The sequence below is a fragment of the Phalacrocorax aristotelis genome, chromosome 7, assembly GCF_949628215.1.
Source record: "Phalacrocorax aristotelis chromosome 7, bGulAri2.1, whole genome shotgun sequence".
NCBI classification, from domain to species: domain Eukaryota; kingdom Metazoa; phylum Chordata; class Aves; order Suliformes; family Phalacrocoracidae; genus Phalacrocorax; species Phalacrocorax aristotelis.
Genome location: NC_134282.1, coordinates 53,062,230 through 53,082,517, shown reverse-complemented (window position 1 = coordinate 53,082,517; position 20,288 = coordinate 53,062,230).

The following is a 20,288-nucleotide window of genomic DNA, read 5'->3' as shown; positions in this document are numbered from 1 at the left end:
CAAGGAATAGAAAGTCTAGATGAATATTTTTGTACAGCTATACCAGATGCCATATGGATCTGATATTAGCAGTTATGCATTGTTTTTGCTACAGGCTTTCAAAGATCTTCCATACCGCCCATCTTTCACATGCTTTCACAGACACAGCTTTGAAGACTGGGAGAAACACAGCCCGTCGCCTCATTGCATATTTACTTTCGAGCCTCGCGCAGTCTCTGCATGGACTCCTACCAGCTTGCAACCAGTCTGAATATGTCTTGCAGTTAAAGCAGTCTTTGCAAACTGTTATATTCTTGTTGGGTCGTATTTTACCGCTTGGGCTCCCACCTCTTCCACCACCCCCACAAAGGTTGGGCTCAGGCGGGGGGGAGGGAGGGAAACAAGAAACCACAAACCACAGGGAAGTAAAATGCCAAAGTCTAATTTAAAGTAACCCTGACCTGCTGCAGCGGCTGCTTGCAGCAGCAGAATGCCAGGCTAAAGATTACCTTGCACAGTGGCTCTGTGTTCCACTGCGGCTGCAGGCTGCAGCCCGGGCCGGCGCTGCCATCGTGCGGCCTCTCCGCGGGCCTCGCCCGGCGAGCGAGGCCCATCAAACTGCAGCAACCTCTAAGGCAAGGGCTCTTCTCCAAAGGAGAACTGGAGACCCCACCGCTTGCCTCGCTCCTCCGAGCCGCCCGCGAGCCCCTTGAAACGTTTGCATTTCTGGAGGTAATCTTTTGCACCTCACAGAAATCCCCTTCGCTCTGGCAGTAACTGCGTTATAATTCATGCTGCCCATTTCCATGCCTCGGGGGTCATTTACGGTGGCTCTATTGCCTTGAAGCAACTGGTTGATGGGAGCAGGAAGGGTCAGGTCGGGAGAACTGGTTCGCAAAGCTCGTTAGTCACTAATTTGATCAGCCTGTGCTGCTGCAGCAATGTTTTGCTGTTTGCCTGCTATCGCTCAAGCTAGGCTACCTCGGCAGGGCTGTAGACAGCTTAAGTTACCCCTGCAAAGAAGATGTAGCTATCGAACCTTCAGAAAGCGATACGCAGAAGCTCTTCACAGTTTCCAGAAAAGCTGGAATTGTATCTGGCACTTCAGAGCAACTGGTAAATTAATTAACCCTACACGAGAAGTTCAGTTCAAAGGCTATAAAGTCACTGTGAAAGACGAACACAACTGCCCAGGCTACATGCCTGAGTGAAGATGTTGAACCCTCCAAACGAGCACTGCGTGGGCTTCCGCAAAACCTACTTCCTCCGGACTAATTTCATAGACTGTGAGCTCTTTGAGGCAGGCAGGACGTGAGCGGGCCCTCCTGCAATGATTAAATAAAAATGAACGTCTCTGGGCAGAGTATATTCCATCCCCAAAGGTTTAACACTTCTCTGTAGTAAAGCCAACATCTCGTATTCCTCTCACTGAATGCTCTACCTCACTGTTTGGGAGAACAGTATCCTGTAAAGCTTCCTTAACTCTTTCCCAATTTCCTTTGTCCTCCCACTTTACTAGCTGCTGTTTACCACTTTCAGCAGCAGAGAGAACAAGCCAGGAGACCTATTTACATCCTACAGTGTGGCTAATCTATGGCCAACAAATAGCCAGAGGGACCAGTAACACACAGGCTGGCCAAATCATTCCCGGTGAAGAAAGTGCTGCCAGACCACAACGCACAGCCTCCAACTCGCTCCACACTGTGATACGATGAATGCAAGGAAGGGGGGATGACGCAGACTTGTATTAACACCAGCCTGACCAAAGCAGGGTTTCACTCCAACTGCCTCAACCGTTACTTTCCGTACAGGACATCATCTGGGCCGGGACACTCAAACCCCGCTGGAGCAGCACTGCTAGCTCCTGCAGCTCAACAGAAAGTTTTTAGGAACTTTACACTTCATCATGAGAATGTTACAGTGAGAAAAGCTGAGTTGCAAGTTTCTTGTGTTTGGGTTTTTTTTTGCTAAATTCTTGTAACCATTTTTAAATATTAACTGTGCAGAATCGATGACTACTACAGAAGAGAAAGTCCTGACACTAATATACTTCTTAGTCATAAAGAATTCATTAATTTTACCCTATTTTGAAACTCATTAACCAAGATTCTGGAAGCAATTTTTCCATGACCCTTACACTTCACCAGTAACAAACACTTGGGTAACACTTGCCTGCAAAGCACTTAAAATTTATAAACTTCTCGTATAGTTTCTGACATTTATCATTGCTAAAGTAAATGGAAGCAATGGAATCGACTATGCATCATGAGTAATATAATGCAATATTAAAGGACACCCAGTGGAGTACTTTAGAGGCTAAGGAATCTAAATCATACGCTCAGTGCTGGGAAACCGTATAGGAAAATGTGCGGCACCATTTGTTGGTTGACTGTAGCTGTCACTGCTCAGTGTTATGCGAGAGCTAAGCTGCGCTGCTGATGCGCAGGGTTACATAACTGACAGCAGTGATTTATTATTTATGTGAATTAGAAGAGAAAGGAACTGTGGAAAGAATTCCTAATGAGTGATCACAAGTGTTTCCACACCACCCGCCGCAGCCTAAGCGACACACAAACTTGCAGCAAGGCAGGGAGATGGGCTCAGGCAAACGAAGAGGCCAACTCATGCCACCACTCCTGGGGTTCCTGGGCAGCCAGCCTGGAGCGCCCCAGCTCTTTTGGGGGTGTCCACCTAAGCTACCAAATGGAGACGGACAGATAACAGGTATGATGCTAAGTAGCACTGATGAGATCTGAAGGAGATTCCCACCTTCATCTCTTCTAACTTCTTTTTTGTTATCCTCCCCCATCCTGGTACAGGTAGAAGGTGCACAGGCATCGAGTCGATGCACTGAGTAGAAAAAAGAACTACTTTGCACACGCATTTAAGAACACTGCAACAGCCACCGTGACCTCTGCATGTCATCAGGCAGCAATCCTGGCATGACTTTGGCAGGTGTGTGGCTTCCACAGGTCTTGAAAAATATGGAGGCCTCCTCCTTTGTGGTTACAGATTTCATCTGGACAGAATTTGAAAGCTCTAGCTGATTGCCAGGGACTTCCAAATGCCTGGTTACAGCAACTGCTCTGCACGAACAACCACTGGCATTCACAGGTGAACTCTGCAGCCTCTGTGTACGTCTGGTGTACAGCACATGCCCAGGGGTGACGGGCTAGGTACTCCATGCCAATGGTACATGCAGGGCAGATTTCCACCTGGGAAGGCCCAGACGAAGGAGGAACAAATACAGTAGCTACAGCAGTTTGGTACATACCTTCTTCCCCACTGATTCACCGCTTCTTATATATATCCCAGGAAAATATATAGATTTTTAAGCAAGAATAATCAGTACTGGAATACACTTAAGAATTATTTTCTTTTGTCCTCTTTCTGTTATTTTTTTATTATTTTGTTTTTTAATCTTGCCTGTCTTCCTTTTCTTACCCTCTTTTTGCTTCTTCCTTCAATCTTACTGAAGATACACAAGATCATGATGGGACCCTTCCCATTCCTCTACTCCTCCACCAATAATCTGCATATTCTATTAGGTGAAACGATGTGGGACACTGGGATGGACTGGGGCAGACCGAAAGGCGCAGACAGAAATACCGCCGGGTAGCCTGGCACTCGCTGGCTGCTTGGTGCAGGGCTGCGCTGTCACTGTGGAAGAGTTTTATCAGAAGGATGAGTCCAAACCCTAATAGTATTACAGAAACTCTAATATGAAATGAAAGTTTAAGTTACTTGAGTGTTTACCTTCATTTGTATATATTTGGCTGTTAACAAGATGGACGCATACACAATACTGCCCCCAGCCAAATTATGAGTGAATTTATGAAAGATGAAGCAATACAGACCAAAGAACAGCCAGCTGAGACCCCCAAGTCCTGAAAGCAAGGTTACAGGAGGCATTTTTGGGTTGATGGAAGCACCGTTAACTGCTGAAGCTCAGCACCCCTTCATTTGGGCTATTGCTACAGTCTGGAGGACCGCACTGTAAACCAGACCTCTGGCAAGGGGTGGGAGGGGGGTCAAGAAAAGTTATTCTTGGAGGACTCTCCACACTGCATCAGGAGATCTTGGGATCTAGACCTGCTGTAGAAAAGCTATATAAATGATACATGAAGTATCAGTCAAATAAAAGTCTCAAAATATTATTTTATTCATGTTTCTGTTCTTAATGTCAAAATATTTTTTGTGGTATGATGGTCAAAGAATTATATTGCTCTTTTGGGATAATTATATGTTACTATTAGCAAATTAGCAGCTTCTGAAGTCACGAAATTGATTTTCAGAGTGCTCTGTTTTCATGTTTTTTAATAAGAAGCTTCTAACCACCACAATTACAGAATAAAAGTTTGGAAGGAAATAGGTAAAAACTCTCTAATGGCTCAAAACCACAAAGCAAACAACAAATTTTGAAAGTATATCTATCTGCTTTAAGCTTATGGTCTTTAAGACAATCTCATGACTTTGAGAAGCATTTTTGACTTCTGAAAGCTTGCACTTGGATATGTAATGTTGCTCTTTACTGCCATTTCCTTAAAAACTTTGCAGAAAACATCTGCGGCTGACACAGAGCGCAAACAAGGGAGCAAGATTCACATACAGCATGACTGCCTCATTCTTCCCTGTTTTGATAGTTTTATGGCATAAGCACATTTATATGCAAAACTAGCAATGCCTTATTAGTTAACCAATAATACAGATTGCAGAGTGCAGCCAGTAAGCATATCTGCCCCAGGAAAACACAGAGATTTATCTTGGCTGGCATTATTATTTACACACATGGAATCTTTGCTTCTAATTATAGCCGTGCCTAGCTGGGGCGGGTGGATCGAATGTGAAGTTCCCAGGCAGGGTGAAAGCGCCAACAGGACACCATCCCTTTTCAGGTCAGTCCCCCACCCATCCAGCCTGATGCTACCAAGAGTAAACTTGAACTGGGTGCATGTTGCACCCTCACCGATATCCCCAGTTCAGCCTGGCAGGAAGGGAAGACCAGAGGATCATTGGTTTCCCATTGTCTACTTGACAAGCTGTCTGGTCACTTCACCTCCAGATTCAACGAAGCACCACTGCATGGTCCACCCACTGGCCAGAGGGAGGCAAAAGGAAAATGCTGTGGAGTCCTTGGCCACTAAGGACTGAAATATGGAAGAGGACTTCAAATCTCTTGCTTTCTCTAAAAGTCAGAGATCTGTAATCAGCTGACATCTTCGTAGGGACTGTGACAACTCTTTCACCAAGACTCTCACGCTGCCACTTCCCCTCTGGTGATGATCATGTCACATGCAACACATTTGGCACACAGAATCACCGGAGAGGGCAAGGGACTTTATCGGGACATCTGTCGTGAAAGGGACAATTAACCTTTACAACTGCTGAGGAACGTGTTTTCTGATTGGGCTTGTCTGAACACGGGTCTCATGTCAACCAGAGCTAGAGGTCATGGAGAGGGGGAGGCACTGATGTATGCTCCTAGATGCAGCACAGTGAGAGGCAGGAATCAGATGCACCTCGCGTCAAGGCAAGGTTTGTTTTCAAATATACATGTATTTGTACTTCCACACACAAAAACACACACACAGCCCCCGTCCTATGTGGCAAGCTCAGGGAATGGTAAGTTAGACTCGGAGCTTCTTGAAGATGTTTTGGGAAAGCATTAAAAGAAGGCCATATTCTAAAAGTGTAATACAAAAGTCTAGTCTCTATTGCTCTGATTTCCAAACTGCCATGCCCCTGCTAGACACACACACTTTAAAAAAGAAAACACCATAAAAAGATCAAAGATCCCTCTGGGAATATTTTCTCTGCACTCTTCAAAGCCAAATGTCCCCTCACTTGCCCCCTTGTAAACTGAATAATTTCGGTGGGAAGAATCTGCTCACAAAATGAGCAAATTCATGCAGTGAATGTAAGTGTTCATACATGTTAACTCAGGGAACAAGAGAACCCTCTGTATTTTTCTCTGCTCAATAGAAACAACAGGATTGATACGAATTCTCATTTTCAGGCTGCAATTGGTATTTAGTCTGTTACCAGGCAGTTTTTTCTTGAGTCATTTTGCACATGGATCAGATGCAACTCCCTTTCCCTGAATTAAAGAGTAAATGAGTGCACCATCTGGCTAGCCCCTCGTCTGATTCAGCCCCAGCGCCTGCGGTGGTATTCCAAAATGTGAGGAATGCTCACCCAGTAGACTCGGTTCACATCCTCCCTCCTATTGACTAAAGCTGCTCTGTCCCCTTCTGGGCCACTTTATATAAGAATTTGGTGGGAAGACTAGGTCTCTGAAATCTTAACCGTCTTCAAATGTGCCTGTGTGTGGTCTGAGCAGGCAGCTTATGCAATGAGAAATGGGAAGCCACTAAAATGATTCTGCTTCTAAATATTTTGACCTTTATTGACATTTATAAGTAGCAGGCAGCTTAATTACCAATTAAAGGAAGTTATTAGCTACAAAAGGAGCCTGTTCTTTTTTTTCCCTTTATGGCTCCTTTCCCAAACCAGCGCTGTTAGATGGGATTTCTGTGGCAGGACAAGGCAAAGCAGCCCAGGAGACCTAGGCTACTTTACAGCTAACCTATACAGAAATCCTTACAGAAGTCAAAGAACTTTCATAAAGTGGATACTCCAGAGACAGCCCATTCAGAACAACAGACTCTCCGTTTCAGTTGGTGTTAAAGCCTTTTATTACTGTGCTGTCACGTATTTCTACATGGAATTGCTTGGTGGGCATTATTGCTGGCTGGTTTTCTTTCAAGCACGCTCCTAAACAAGGCCTATCCAAATTGGTTTTGGTTTAGGGTTTTTTTTGTGATAGGTATTTAGGGGCTGGCATGAGGAGCTGAGAATGTACAAGACTTGGCTACTAATCTTGATGCATACTGTTAAAACAGCTGGAAGTTCTACCCCAGAGATGGATGAATTCCTACAGCAAACAAAGCAGTGCATTTAAAATCACCTAGACCCCAACTCTGCCTACAGGATTGCATGGGCTGGTAGCCCTACACACATTTATGGTCCCACTAGAGCATTAGGATTGTTTGCTGGGTGATGGCACTCACGAGTACATCTTAATCAGAAAATACTTATTAGAATGAGAAACCTTTCCCATAATTTTAAAGTATCTTTCTTTCAGTAAAAATGATCTAAAACAGTATATCAAAACTGCAGTATGAGCAGCTCTCTGATACCTGATATAGATAAGATAGATTATTTTTTTAACTGAAGTAATGCTAATATGAATTAAAAATAGCCTCATGAAAGAACTACCTAACTTTGTACATCCTTATTATTTTCAGTTCTGTAACACATATGAATGTTGTTTTAAGAGTCTTTATGTATGAAGGGAGAAGCAATGTAGGTAAGACATGGAAACCCAAAGAAAGATACTTAAAACATTATTTCCTTACCAGGTGTATAATCCCCAGTATAACCTCCCCAGCAGCTAGGAAGGTAGCTGCATGACCCCGACCACGTTTCGGAGTATTTCAAACCCAAGACATCATGGAAGTTCCAGTATTCTTCCAGGAATAGTAATTTAGCTTTTCATCAGCTCTCCTCCTGCTTATATCAGAAGAATTCCCATGATATCTTCCACCAGCCTCAGCTTCTGATTTTCTGACAAACTTCTAGAGTCTCAAGCAAGATATTTAACGCTATTTTTTTCCTTCTGTGATTTTTTTTTTCCAGATCCTCCTGGCTTTTTTTTTCTCTGTATTCTTTACACCTTCTTTACTGAGTCAGTAATTCACCCTCAGTTTCAGAGGCAAAAAAATTTTATTTGCAAACTATTTGAAACTAAGAGTTTGATCCCACAATCACTGAAGTCAAAGGCAACAAGAACGTTTTGTTCAATGGGAATAGGACAGACCCAGAGTTCTTGGACAGTGTGGTTTTAATCAAGGAGCCTTCACATTTAAAAGGAAATCATTTGCATCATATTAGTATTCATTGTCCACCTACACAGGATGGGAAATTTGCTGAACAAAAAGGTTAAGTGTGCTGATGCCAGGAAGGCTTGCCCATTGCCGAGCCGGTCTCAGCAATGAAAGCGTCTCAGCTGTACCTGCTCCAGGAAATTGCATCCAAAAAACTGCATTCATGGCTCAGGGGAGCCAGACCTGTTTCTTACGGTACATAAAAGGTCAGCTGAGATCGCTGTGTGTATTATTTCATCCCAAGAACAGTCCAAGTGTACCAAAACCAAAAATAAAGCTCAAGTGAGGGAAGGTAACAGAAGGGAAGCTGCTGCAGCCCATCTGACACGGTTTACTCAAATATGTCACTTTAGATTGACAGAGAAATGTCCTCCTGCAAAGTGTCTATCAAGGGACCTTTGACTGGAAAAATGACACCAGAGTACTTTGCGCCTGTTGCAGAAAAAGCGTATGTGGTCTGCACGATGCACGACAGTTCCTCCCAGCCTGTGCTTCACAGAATCAGCTGCAGTCTGAGGCTACTTCTGCAGAACCTCTGAAACACACCTGAGACAGAAAAGCCTGTTGTCAGAAGGCTGCGGTTTGCTGCAGAGATGTAGCCTTCTCCACTGGAAAGTTTTAGGCACCTTCAAAAAGAGACTGCAAGTCACTTGTTTGGGTGTTTTATACAAGATGTCTTCTCTTCTTCCTATAACATTTGATCTGTTGTTACGTACTACCTTTGGTGATAAAAGGCTCAAACCCCTAATTTTCTTTCCAAGAGGCTTCCCAGAGCTCCTCCAAGTCCTTTCTCACTATCTTTTACTAGCTTCACTTATATTCACATTTTTCTCCTCGTTCTTCAATTTAGAGCAGAACCCGAAAGTGCAAAGCGCGGCTGTTTCCAAACCTTTTTTCCTTTGGATGGGTCTCTGATGATGAACACCACCTTCTTATCCTTGCATGTAAATCTGTTAAGCATGACCAGTAAAACTGGGAGCTTACGGAATGGCACAGGTTAGAAGGGGCCTCTGCAGATTGCCTAGTTACTGCCCTCCTGTCCTGGTGAGCCTACTAGAGACAGCGTGCTCTCCAATACAGCTATGTGCCTGTGACCTCTGAAAAAAGCCCTATAAAAATAATCTGAGGCATAAAGAAGGGACAGAAGGGGTGACTGCATTTTAAGTTAATTTAGTCTGAGTCCTTATAATTAATTGCTGGACATCTCAGGAAAGCTGGTGGAGCACAACAGGAATGGAGATACCTCCCCTGCTTTATGGCAGAAGCAGCTTCTGTCAGCTTGGTTACATATGGCTCCACACGTCAGGTAGGTGACAAAATGTTGTAAGCACTAGAAAGTAGCTTGCCATTGGGACAGAAATTCATATAGACTGAACTGAACAGGGCAGAAAAAAAATATGCAGTGCTGGAAAACAAAAAGCTACAAGGCCTGTTGGCATAAGCAGAATCGCTGTCTGCTCAGATTTAAAGCAGCTCTGTCCTCCACTCTGTGCTCGGGAAGAGCAGTGAACTCCTCCCAGCCCTGGATATAGAAACAAGAGATTCATCCACCTCTTTGGGAAAAGACTCGAGAAATTAGTTTTCAGGGTGGAAAACACCTTTTAGTGGATCATTTCACTGACATGTTGTGGCTGTTCAGGACCACTGAACGTCACACCCTAAAAAGCTTGTGCATCTTTTAGGAAAACATCTGAAGCCTGATCCTTCTCCTTTGGCAGCAGCTATTCTGGCAGCTTCTTCCTAACCAGCTATTACCGGAGGGATAGAATGGGCTCTCACATCCTGTGTGAATGTCTAGTTATCAAATGTCTGAGGAGAAGTTACATTCAAAGATATTTTCCTAAAGATTAATAACAAGGAAAGCTTGTGCAAATATCAGCCAAAGTAGCTGCTATTGTGCAGGCTCCAAAGACCTGGAAAAGCAGATCAAACCCAAGCTTGCAGCAGCGAACAGGTATCAGCAGGAATGACATATCTGCCTGAATTTTGATGACCTTGAACAATTCAATAAATCACATCACTCCATGTACACAGCTTGATAGGAGTCAGAGAGCTGCACTGCCCTTGAGAACGGGCAGTGGGCTCTGGGAGGAAGGAAATAGCTGCCACATGCAGTAAATAAAAAGCAGTTTAAAAAAAAATACACACATAGTTCTGCTGCAGAATCATTCCATTCAGCCTGGCTAGAAACACAGGCAGCTACAAACCGATCATTCATCTCCAACATAAACACAGATTTGGTTAGACTAGCAGTAACATAGGTTGAGATTTTTAGTAGATGACATAAATAAATGTATTTTTATATTTCCTGACCACATTAAGCTTGAAATCAGAGTTCTAAAATGCGAGCCACACACTCTAAGACTTCTAATAGCCAATAAATTCAGATAGTCACAGTGAAGCAATGTTTTCTCCTTAAAGGTATATTTTGCTGCAGTGTATACAAATACAAGGGGACTTGGCTTTTTATGCATTTGAAATTACATGTAGCTGAACATGATCATTCAAATAAGGTTGAAGTTCTCTTAGGAGGAGAGCAAGATGGAAACCACTTCAGGAGGCACAATCTCAGATTCCAAATATTATTTCTACATGGAAAGACATTAGTAAGGAGATGGGGAAGGTTGGGGAAAAATACTTTCTCCCCAAAAGGTACAATCCAGATGAGGAGAGCTAAACCGTCCCAGCCCAAGAACATCAGTGTGTTTCTCTGTTCCTGTCCCACCTCTGCTACACTAAGGAAGCACGAAACAAGTTCTTATCCTGTCCGGTGCATCCACTTCCCATTTGCAAAGTAGGGATTATAGTGCTAGGATTCCTTTAGGTGGTGTTAAAGGAATGAATGATCTTAGAGAATTACCAGTAATACTTCAGAGCTAAAATTCTTAGATGCTCAAGGTCATTTTTAATCTCTAGCTCTTACAGCACTTGAAAGTGGAGATCAGCATTATCATCACAATATCCCACACTGGGAAACTGAATGCAATAGATACAATGAATTATTCAGCTTCTCAGGGTGGGTCAGTAGCAGCATCAGGAGTGATTTTCAGGTGGTAGTTGGCCATACAACACTTAAAAGGTATCTAAGATCCATAAAGGCTGATGCCCAGCAGCCAGAGAACTTAATGATGAGACAACTTAAAGGATCACAAGGCATAATTTCGGCACAGCATTGCTCCCTAAGCAAGCTCTGGCTGAAGGATGACAGTGCACTGCACGGACTTTGAAGGCAAGTCTTTCGATATGGAACAAAGTTGTTTAGATTTTGGACCTACCACTTTCTGCCGGTCCCTTACAGAGAGACATGTTCCCAGTGGGGGAGCAATAAAGAGAGTCAGGGTGTACTGGCTCTGCTGCCCATTATTGACTGAATGCTGTTGGAATAGCCAAGATGAAAATATCTGAGCGTTGATGTCACTTCGATACAATTGCTTTGGAGGCTATTCAGTTTTCCTTGGGGCGCCTATTCATTTTAGGAGACTTGCTGATCTTTGTCTGATGGCTGGAGTTTTATGACCAGAAAGAAATGAAGATGGCAGCTAAGAGCCTCACTTCACAATGAGTAAAATAATCCTTTTAAGGGAGAATTTGTCATTCGTAGCTCAGTTTAAAAGTCAGCAGCTGCGACTAAGTAAATGGAATGCACTAGCAGAATAAATTTTAAAACACCAAGTAGTTTCAAGTGGAATTTAGCTGTATGATGACAAACAAAACAATAATAACAACCTCTCCGCCCACCTGCATTAAGGTTGAAAAGTCAAGTATTCAAGAGCTGGAAACACCAGAATTAAGGTTGCCTTGTGTAGCCCTAATTCACTCCTCCTGTGTGATACAATTAAAAGACCTTTTTCCCCACGGCCTTACCCCATTTAGTGGGCAGGATGAACAGAGCTATTCAGTATTTCTTTTTTTACCTTTTTGAGTCAATGTGTGGCCTTGGTGTTATTTATAGCATGCAGTTTAAACTCTTCACTGAAAACAGTATTATTCATATCCTTGTGGGTTTTAATATAACACTTATCACAGAAATATTTGCTTCAAAAACAGAACAAATGTCTCATGACAAAACCCCTGCCAATGAGGTAGGATGGTAGCACGGTCCCTTCAGCCCAAATGCTTAATCAGAATCAGAAGTCCCACAAGATTGTTTTGATTAGTATGAGATCATCTGAATGTAATATAGAGTATAACATATTCTTGTTTTTAGCAAACCAATGGTAATAAAACCCCATTTCTCTGACAGAAAGGTCCAAAACTTCCACTGCCGTCAGTTCTGTGTTTGAGAAACCATCTGTTTCCTTTCAGGATCATCCATAGCATTTGCAAACCTTGTTTTCTGTGGTTTAAAGCACCTCCTTCAAAGACCACTGGGCAAACAACAAGCAAGGCCTCCTTCAGAGCCAAGCAATGTAGCAGAGCAAGGGTGGAATGAAATTATTCCCAGCTTACTTGATTTCAGAAGATTCCCACTGAAATTTGCAATTTAAAAGAAAAAAAAAAGATTACTGCCTACCTTTGTTTGCATGCCCTTATTTAGAAGTGTGCATGCACGTGCTTATCTATGTACACTTAAAACAAAAAAAAAAAAAGGTCATATCTGGCTAAAAAAATCCTGAAACAACTTCATGTTTGTAGGATTTTTGTTGAAACACAACAGTGCTAATGTTCTTTTTCAGCAGTTAACCATCAGCAAAAGTTTTAAATACACTCTAGTTTTAAATAAACCTTAATTCAGGGACTACGTAATCATTATTCTCACAAACAAGACAATTTGCACCCACCCTTTTGATTTGGATCTAAGCTACAAATCAAGGAACTTTTCTTCTGAGACATTGTCTCTGTAGAAAAAAACTTTACCTCAAGTTCTTCCACCAGGATGAAATCCACTTTTCAAGTTTACGCAAGCCTGCAATCCCACCTGCACAACCTCCCAGAGAAATGAGTTTGTGATTCCCTATGTCATACTGCTTGGTTTACATTATACTCTTACAGGAAAATGCTTATGTTAGAAGTATTTTAAAAAAAAATTCTTACTGTTCTGACAGCCATCGGGATCTCTTTATATTCTTCTGGTCCATATTGCTTATCTCAACCTGTTCTTCAATGGTACTCTCTTCAGAGGAGAGGATCTGACAGCTGAAAGAAAAATGCACAATGCTTACAGTTTATATCCACCCCACTGGAAATTTGGCATGTCTGGAGGCTTTAGCAGTATTACTATTATTACAAATGTATTTTGGAATTTGTGTTTTTGGCATAACTGGAAGATTCATCGTAAAGATCGTAGCTCTTTTTTTAAATGTGTTAAATCAGCTTGGAATCTTTCAAGTTCATGTACTTCAGCAATGACTGTAACTAATATTCTTTTTTTATTTGATGTAGTAAAAAGAAAGTTAACAAACATGATCTCTAGTATCGCTTAGCAGCATCTTTAAAAATACCACCATTATTATCCTAGGAAGCAGCTACCTCAAACACTGGCACTGCTACCACCTGTGTTGGACCAAGACAGGTTTTTTTAGTTAGAATGGCTTTTTTTTCTTTAATTCAAAACTATTTTAAAGTTTATAACGTTTAGGAAAACCAAACAAATCATCCCTAACTGGAACTACCGTCCAGCCTATCTTCTGCTCTGGATTTACAACAAGATGTTTAATTCACAATGTAAGTTACCCCACTGTAACACCTCCTCGTTTAAGGCAAGGCCTCTAATTCAGGTAGATAGGAGTTGATGCTACGGTCTAGATGGTAAGTCCATCCTTCCACCCACCATTATTCTTTAGTTGTATTAGTACTACAGCTTGATACAAATCGGTTGTAAAGGCACCAGGGACCTTCCATTGCAGACACGGACTTCGCTCAACTACGTGCTGTATAAACACAGCAGGGGGGAAAAAAAGGTGCTTTCCTCAAAGACTTGGATACGATTATTTTGTTGTTCTAGCATGAGGATCACAAGACATTTTGCAGCTAAGTCTCTCAGGAAGACTGTATTGTCAGCCCTGTCTTACAGAGGGGAAGCTTGAGGAGGAATGAGTTCAGTAGCAAGACACAATGAATCATGCTTTCTCTCCAAAAGTGGACATCCCCAGAGCGCTGCACTGAAAGCTCACTGATGTTCCAGTTTTGCAGGAATTAGTGCTGAAGCTCAGAATCCACAGAAACTCGCAAGCCTTGTATCGGTATTTAACCCAGTTTAGAAGCACCTGCTTCCTCAGCTTGACTGAGCACCGCTATCCATCTGATGCTCTCAGCTGAGCTCACTGAACTGCGCTCAGTGCAAAAATGCCTGTCAGAGGAATGCACAGAGGCTCGATAGTACACTAGGAAACAGAAGTCAATGTTGCTTCACCTACATGCCTGAGGAAGCTCTGGCGGTGTAACAGTTGCCACAGATACTGTACAAGGTGCAAATTATAATCATCTTACTGCCAACACCTGGTCAAGTTAAAGATGGGAATCTTATAAAGCTTCTAGTTACACCTCCTCATGCTTTTCTGAGCTTGGATTCAATCTCAGCTCAAGGTTGTTTGCTTTGTTGTTTTTTTTAAACATTAATAAATGCATTCTCTGATTCACGCCAATGTTTCAATGAATTATTTCCATTATTCCTCTTTTTCGTTGACTAAAACTAAAAAAAAAAAAGACTCCTGAAATTTTATCCCTTCACATTGCAGTGACAAAGGCTCTCAGAACCTCACCTAAGCCATGATGTAATTAGCTACACTTTCTACGGACTTAGTAGGCTTTGGATCAGCCCCCAGAACAATAAGGGGCCGTAACACAGCAAAGCATTAGGGCAGATATTCTACTTTAAGAATACATTAAATCTCCATTGGCATCACTTGGTATTCTACTTGAGTGGAAGTTGCTAATGAGCACTAGTAAGGCCTCATCCCTGAAATTTAACCCTGAAAAGGCAAAAGTAAAACCCATTACTTTTTTTTTTGTTTGGTTTTGGTTTTGGTTTAATAAGTAAGCTACAAGAAGTTACAGGCCATGCCACCAAAAATCTGTCGCTATAAGAACTCCCCCCAGCTGTACAAGAGTTGAGATTATCCTAGTTCATCTTCACACCTTCCCCAAGAAGTTTATGAGTTTACCTAGGAAATATGGAGCCTGGCAGTTTAGAAAGCAGTTCTCTCAGGCTGTGCTCATGTGAGTAGTGTCTTCCTTTCCCTTGTAGACCTGACACTCCAGTCCATTGCCAGCTATCCTGAGGCTGCAGAGTATCTTTTGCACGCCTTTGCTGCTCTTCTCCACATATTCACGCACTGGCACAGGCTGCCCAGAGAGGTGGGGGAGTCACCATCCCCAGAGGTATTTAAAAGACATGTAGACATGGCACTTCACGGCATGGTTTAGGAGGCCTGGGGGTGTTGGGTTGATGGTTGGGCTTGATGATCCTAGAGGTCTTTTCCAACCTTAACGATTCTATGATTCTATATACCAGCCAGGCAGAAAGAGGCAGATCCCTACCGCTGAACTAGATTAGTAGTTCATCCGTAAATAACAGATTTCCAACTCACTGGTACCCTGTGCAGCGCTTTTCACCAGCATTTTTCGAAGCAGTCTGCAGAGAGGGTGGTGATCAGCACTGCAACCATTTCACAGGTGAAGGGACTGAGGAAGCAAGCCCAGGGTCAGCCTGGCACTCCCCTGACTCTCCCCAAGCTCCTCCAGAGCTGTGCAATGCTGCCTCTGGGTTGAGCATGGCTAAATGCTCGGCAAGGCTCTCAACTTTTCTCTCCAGCCTAAACCTCTAGACCTGAACAGAAGCAAAACTAGCCTCAGTGTCTTTAGTTATTAAGGTGCTTCATCCGTCTATTTCCTTATAATTTGTGTCTGCCTGCTGCATGAGAAAAGGACTAATGTCATACCTGCTAGGATAGCATTAAAAATAAAATGCCCAAGGGGCATGTTTTAAAACTAGTAGTTAGACTGGACAGCCAGAAGCACTGAATTTGAATGTTTCATCAGCTAATTTGAATATCCACAGAAAGAACAATTGTCTGATTTTAGTAATGAGCTAATCCAACCCCTTCCAAAGTAATTCATGAACTCTTACTCACTATCAATTCACAGCACTTGGGCACCTTCATCAATTTTCACTCTGCCTAGTTATGTGTATTTATGTTATGGGCGCAGTGTAAAAATGGGAATGGAAAAAAAACTATTGCTATGTCTTTGTGTTCATACTCACAAACAGTGATGGGAAAACCTCCAAAAGTATTCTCGATGTTTTGTAGTTGTCAAGACACTTCATTTTCTCTCATTCCCAAGCTTCAGAAGCTTCCTCTTTGTGATTGCAAACAGATGATGGTGGAGCATGCAATTAGACTAATACAAGTGAATTCCAATCAGTGGTAGCCTGCAGCAGCTTCTCAGTGTTCACATCAAATGGGGGCCAACTCTTAGCATGAAGCTGTCAGCAGGAAAAGAGAAATTAAAATTGATTTTTAGAAGCAAACTTCTGTGACCTTTTCCATTGCACCCCGGAGTATCTATAACATCTGTCAGTTATTATATATCATGGTTGGGATTTTCAACCATCCACCGAGCTTGGGCATTCAAAATCCGGTACGCACCTTTGACTATATCAGTGCAAAGTCTCATGAGTTTTGACCATTTGGGAGAACACAAAAAGGGGACATCTCTGCACCTCTCTACGTGCACCAAGAAACACTATTAAGAATATACAATTTAGGAGCTTGTTTGAAAATGACACCTTTAAAATCTGAGATTTTAGTACAACTAGAATAGATTGTGCAGATTTACCCTCTCCTTGCCAATCTTACAACCTTTCTTTGCGAAACAGAGATGGCAGATTCTCAAATATTTTAGCGTTTCCAAAAAATTACCCCAGTAAAACCAGTGGTTAGTGATAACAGCTATTCAGTGAGCTCAATGGGCATGAAATAGGATAGCACTAGCTTTCACAGTAGTGTAGGAACTGCTAAGCAAATATGGTGTAAGTTTCAGAGTTACCTGTCTTGATCTCATCTCAGCGATCACAGTTCAAACACAAGAACTTCCAGACTTCTGGAGGTTTTCTTAAATGGAGACTGTCTTCAGAAGCTGCCCATGGATTTCCCAGGATACAAGAAGATTGGTATCCTGAACAGTGGGAGGCCAGCAGAGGTATCTCTGTCAAACTGGGTACCAAACAGTTGCGTGGTAAAATTCTGCTAACGGTGCCAGCCAATGTTATCAGCGCATTGCATCCCAGATGCCCCGGAAGGGGTGTCAAGCCTCCTGGCAGTCCAAGGGAAGGCAGGCTTGTCTGCAGACCAGGTCAGCTGATGGCATAAGGAGCTGGGGAAAAGGCATATAACAAGGTCAGGTCTGCCAGAGTTTATCGGGTAAAGGGCAGAGCCGTGCAAACACAATCACATCAGTCTGGCTAAAAGCATTTACATAAGAAATAAAAATGGCTCTAAGCATGGAAAAGTTGGCAATCTTTATTCTAAAGTTACTGGGCAACCCTGGTGTGTATATGCAAGTTCAGAAACAGGATTTTTTAGAGCTGAGTGAGTCTTCAGTGTCCTTGATCTCTTTTTATAGGCAATAAAATGCATCTCCTACATTTCCAAACACTCCTTTCCGCCTTTAGAATTCACTCGGTCATAAGAAACAGTTCCGAACATCTTCTCTATTAACAACTATATTCCCCACAACTGCTTCAAGTCAAAGCAACATGATTGATTGTAAAGCAAGGCATCCTCATTTCTATTTTTCTCTGAAAAGCAAGTCCAGGCCATTAGTACAGTTGAGCGTTAGACAAAAAAAGGTTTCCAAAACCAGCTAACATAATGCAACGAAAGTCATTTTGTAACACAGAAAAATAAAAGTACAGTTATACAAGTGTTCTTGTTCCAAGAACAATTGTAAGTGGGTTTTGTTTTGATTTTGAAAAACCTCCAGTATCTCAGGGTAGTTGCAGTAGACCACACACTGGAAGAATGCTGTGTTTTTCTGGTCACTGTATAATAAGAAAGGATTTTTCTCTGTGAGACAGAAAAGGCCTATTCAAGGTTGGAAAGGGAGTGCAACTCGGAAGAATGAAGAATCAGGAAGCTGGGGAGATAGGTTGTAATTGTATGAGGATGATTTGGTCTAGTCATCTGAACAGCTGCCAGGGAATTAGGAAAGACAGCTTCTACTTTTTCATCAACCTAGGCAAAACATAAGGGCTAAAAGCAAAAATCAAATAAATACGAGTTTTATGGTATCTGTCCCTAGGGGTGACTCCCTCTCTGATTGTCTATCTGGAGATAAGAGGTTTTGCAACACGAAGCGTAGCATGGAGAGAAAATAAAGTGGGGGGATAAGTATCAATTCATTTAAGACTGTGGGGTTTGTGCCAAGGTTTCTGTGATACCGTCACATAGTATTCCACAGCAAGATAAAACATAAATATCTACATCATTTATGGATAAAGATCCACTCCAGGCTGCAGACAAGTGAACAGCAGATAAGCCACAAACTGAGTCAGTCGTGACTCTCCCCTGACTTCACAGCCCACCGCAGTAAGCCAGTTGCATAACCTACTTTCCAGGTTATTTTACTGCAGCCACTGGGCAATTTTGGATGGACTCCACTGAGTACATTTTTTTTTAACATTCTTTTTACCAATAAAACAAAATAAAAGATTTTATAGCCCTGATGTGTTTCTGGCACATTTTAAAAAGTGCTTCTAAAAATTACCAAGCTGTAGCAAAGTAAATATCTCATTACTTTTTTTTTCATAAAGTTGGGCGTTTATGCAGGAAACTGTGAAACAACATCACAGAAAAAGATTGTGTTAAGAGAAGAAAACCCACGTAAGCACAACTTAGAGTGGAGCAGTACCACATTTCTAGCAGCCTGTGCTAAATGTCGTTTGAAAGAATCATGTTTTCATGCACACCAAGGGCTTGTTCCTCCTGACCACTGAAGGCAGTGATGGCAATTCACCAAATTACTTCAGCGATGCACGAGCAAGTCCCTAAAGCAGCAGACTGGCTTGTACCTGTGGCACTGGGCAGGGAGCCTTCAGTTCCTAGCTGGATACAAACTCCCTGTGTGATTTCTGTCTGATCTCCCTGGTGAGAGAGTTTTTGGTGTGTGTTTTTAGATGCAATTGTGATTTATCAAGGAGTGACTAATGCACACCCCTAACCATGACAACAGCTCTAGCATCGCACAGCACTGCAGCGACTCTTGCATGCTGCCCTACCCAGTTCTGCAGGAGATAAAGCATGACAAATCTATAGCAAGTACTTAAAAATGTGCCTTAAGCTGACCTATGTAGCCGGTACCGTCTTTTATGTGCTTCATAAATCACAAAGCACCTGAGCTGGTTGATTTTCAAGGATCACCTCCTCCACTCTTAAAATGGTCCATCCTGATGAGCACGAAGCCAAGCAAGCGTACCAAGAGACCTGCATGGATGAACAAGGAGCTCCTGACGATATTGCCTATATAGTTTCAATGCACGTTTTCACTTCTGAGATCAGAGGCAGCATATGAATTACGTTGTTATTTTATGCTACCAGGCAACATTTTTAATGTTAATGCTGTTTCATGGAATGACCACGAGAGGGCACCGGTACTGCTCTAAAAAAAAAACCAAAAAAGACAAAACCAAGCAGCTGAATAAATAAAGGGGAATTTGCTTACAAACTGTATAGCTTCAAAGGCATGGGATAGCAGGTTCCATGGTCATGAGTCACGCACTCACAGAAAGCCCAAGTGCCAGCCAGTGGGTGCGCTGCAGCGGGGGGAGAACCGCCCAACTACCTGGAGCACACAGAGCTGGTGCTTTTTCTGCTTCCCCTGCAAGACCCCCTTTGCTTACAGACCCCCTTCCCTTATGGTGGATGGGTGAAAGGTTCACACAGCTTTTTGTATCGGTGCTGTCCAGAGCCTCCCTCTGCAGCATCTCTGTCCTACCTCAGGCCTCCCACGCAGCAGCAGAAACCTCCACTGCTACTCTCAGGAGGCTTATCCCCTTCCCTCTTAGCACAAAAAAAGGCTTTTCATTCCTGAAAGCCAGGTGAGCAGCAATGTCTGAAAGCACGTGCTTTCAGCCCAGCAAGCCCTAGCAAGGGGTTTGCTCGTGTCATAATCTTTTCATTGCACACTATCTGTGAGGGGCGACTGAATGATAACTCACAGAACTAAGAGACTGAACAGCTGTAGCGCAAGCTGAGCGCTGACCTCCAAGAGTGGGAGAGTTTTCTTCCACAAAGGCATCACCATGAGGCATTCCTCTAGAAACAAGAGAAAAGAAAAAGCATTTTATTATTTTACAAGCCTGCATCCTGAATATCTGATTCAAAATTATGCCATGTAAAAGCAAAAACCCTTGGCCTCACAAAA